The 3,008-nt window shown below is 35.9% G+C and overlaps 1 long non-coding RNA gene across 1 annotated transcript; it reads left to right on the top strand.

The window, feature by feature from the left end:
- The first annotated feature begins 1,971 nt into the window (after window positions 1-1,971).
- LOC145559663 (uncharacterized) lies at window positions 1,972-2,497 on the top strand. The gene is made up of 2 exons (XR_014092848.1): window positions 1,972-2,063; window positions 2,254-2,497. It is a non-coding gene; the product is annotated as an uncharacterized LOC145559663 (long non-coding RNA).
- The last annotated feature ends 511 nt before the right edge of the window (window positions 2,498-3,008 follow it).

Raw genomic sequence — 3,008 nt, 5'->3', positions numbered from 1 at the left:
AGGAGAACCTCTATCCACAATACCCATAGGGGCAACTAATGAAGTATGTGGACTATGGGACGACAACTTTCAAGACTTATATGTCTCTAAGTATGCCGCCGTCCCACCTTCATCTTGTTTACAAAATGAAACAAATGGAGCGCTTGACTGAGATCATTTCTTGGGGAAATTGCAAGATTTATCGAATCTCTCCTTGGATGAACAATGACATCAAGCAAAACTCATGGAACATCTTAAAATGGAGGCACATCCAAAGCCTCTAGAAGAAAGTTGGTTTATGAGTCCTACGACTAACCCAAATGAGATAGATCACTCGTTCTGGGCGAGTCTACTAAGCACCACCACCAAATTGATCTTCGACCACACAAAATCAAACTCAGGGTCAAACACAAAATACAATACCACCTCCATTTAAGGTGGAAGATCCATTGGTCAAACAACTTCGCCAATCCAACCCGAATGTTAGCATTTGGGAACTCCTAAGTACTTCTAAAGAACATAGGAATTCTCTCATGAACGTTCTAACGGCTTTGTCTGTAAGCACAGACACAACCCTTCAGGATCTCGTTAGCTTTCTTACTAGCAAAAAATCCGACAAGTCAATCATTTTCACTAATGATGATTTGCCTTCACTACTACAAAACATTCAAAGAGACCTCAAATAAGAGACCATTTAATTAAATATATGGTCTCTATGTTTCAAGAGACTAAATATTTCAAATAAATGGTCTCTTAGGTAGTATCTTAGAAAATAAAAATATACTGGAGACCATTTATTAGAAATAAATGGTCTCTCCTATTTATTTTTTAATTAAATTAAAAAAATGAGAGACCATTCCCTAAAATAAATGGTATCTCCATTTTATTATTTTTTTGATTTTAAATTTTTTTAAAAAATGGGAGACCACTGTCCTAAAATAAATGGTCTCTCCATTTTATTATTTTTTCGTTTTAAATTTTTTAAAAAATGAGAGACCACTTCCCTAAAATAAATGGTCTCTCCATTTTATTATTTTTTTGGTTTTAAATTTCAACATTTTGATCCTTCTCCATTCTCCCCTAATTTCCATTCTCCTCAAAGATGAGTGCAGCTTCGCCCCGCCGTGCCCTCACCCACCGCAGCCCGGCCCTCCTCTAGATCTCTTATGGCAGCGCTGCTCCTAACCAGGTTTTTCTCTTTTATTTATTTGTTGTTACTTTGTATAATTTGGTTAGGGTTTCGATTTCGATTTCATTTAGTTTTAATTTAGGGTTTGGATTTTGTGATTTGGTTTCTTGAAGGTGTAGAAAATTGTTCTTCTTTAGGTATGATTTTTTATTTCATTGTTTTCTGGATTTTGGTTTCGAATTTCGCCTGATTTAATTGTGTATAAATTTGCATTGATTGGAATTGGAATCTGATTGTTTAGACTTGTGGGTGGATTTATTTCAATTTCCAGAATTTGATTGACATGGAATCACTTTGATTAGGATAGTTTGGGTTTGCCAATAGTGTTGATTTATGATTTCTTTGTTTTTTTGGGTTTTAATTAGGTTTTTTTTTTAACTTATTTGCGGGTAAATTAGAATTTGCGGGTGGGTGTAGATCAGGATTTAGTGTTGGGTCGTGGGCGTGGGTGTGTGCGTGTACGTGAGCCTGAGCGTGGGTTGTTGGTGGTGTGGGTTTGGAGGGTGACGACGCACTACCGCAGCCGCAACCACAACCCACCACCGGCCACATTCGTTCTCCTCTTTCCTTTTCTCTCTCCTTTAGCTTGGTATTCTAGGGTTTTTAAGACCTTTTAATTCTGCAATTCTCACTTTCATTTTGCCGATCAAATTGTCGATTGCGGGTGATGAATTGCTGCAGTTGTTGTGCTCTAATAGGTGAAGGAGAATGACAAATTGGTGGGAGTGAGTGCGAGATGGAATGGAAGAAGTGGGTTGTATGTTGTTCTGTTGTTTGTGCGGGGAGCCGGGGAGAGGGACCAACAACTGTTGTATGCGTGTGTTGCTGCGGTGGTGGGTTGTTGGTGATGTTGAGGGGTCGTGGGTGGGGCAGCAGGGAGTGAGCTGCTGCTAAGGTGTGTTGTTGTTGCTGATATAAGGTGAATGGTATTGTCATGGTGTCTAATTGTTTGCCTTCATTTTTGTTTTAATTTTTTGTAATTTTTTAATTTCGGTTTTTGTAAATTTAATTGATAATTTAAAAGTTTGTTTAATTTTTTTTTATAATTGTGTGATAAATTTGGATTTTTCTTGGATAATTTTCAGGGATTCAAGACTGTAATTGAAGAAGATTAATGCTTGTGTTTGTTGAATTGTTCGGTTGGTGGCACAAGATATGCTTAAAAGGTCTTGATTGTAGCATTAATGAGTTTTGTATAATTTTTGAATAATATTGAATTATTGATTGTAGTATTAATGAATTTTTTACTATTAGTTTTGTATATTTTTTGTAAGTGTAAACTACGTGTATAGTTTTTAATATTAATGAATTGTATTTTTGTTTGATTGATATTATATATATTAAAATACTAATAATTTTTTTTAATAAAAAAGAAAGAAAGAGACCATCTATCTGAAATAGGTGGTCTTAGATTTTGAAAAACTAAGACCATCTATTTGAAATAGGTGGTCTTAGTTTTTGAAAAAATTGAGACCATCTATTCTAAATAAGTGGTCTCTCTTTTTAAAACAAGAGACCACTTTTGATGAAATGGTCTCTTAGGCCAAAGAGACATGTGAGCTAGAGACCACCCCTGAGGTAGTCTCTTTGGCCATTTTAATATGGTCTTTTAGCCAATTTTGTAGTAGTGCTTTAAAAGACACTACCCACAACAATGCGTTATACTTAATTGTGGGATGCAAGGGATACAATATCCCCCTAACTTTGGTAGACAATGGGTCGGTGGTAAACGTGTGCCCATTACGAACGGCAAAATACTTAGGCCTAAATCTAGAAAAAGATTTCCAATCAACAAAACAAAGCATTAGGGCCTATGACAATTTGAGAAGATCGGTGTGTG

This window comes from Chenopodium album, chromosome 9, assembly GCF_948465745.1.
Source record: "Chenopodium album chromosome 9, dcCheAlbu1.1, whole genome shotgun sequence".
Classification (NCBI taxonomy): Eukaryota; Viridiplantae; Streptophyta; class Magnoliopsida; order Caryophyllales; family Amaranthaceae; genus Chenopodium; species Chenopodium album.
Note: the sequence above shows the minus strand (reverse complement) of the source record. Positions and strands in the feature narration are given on the sequence as shown.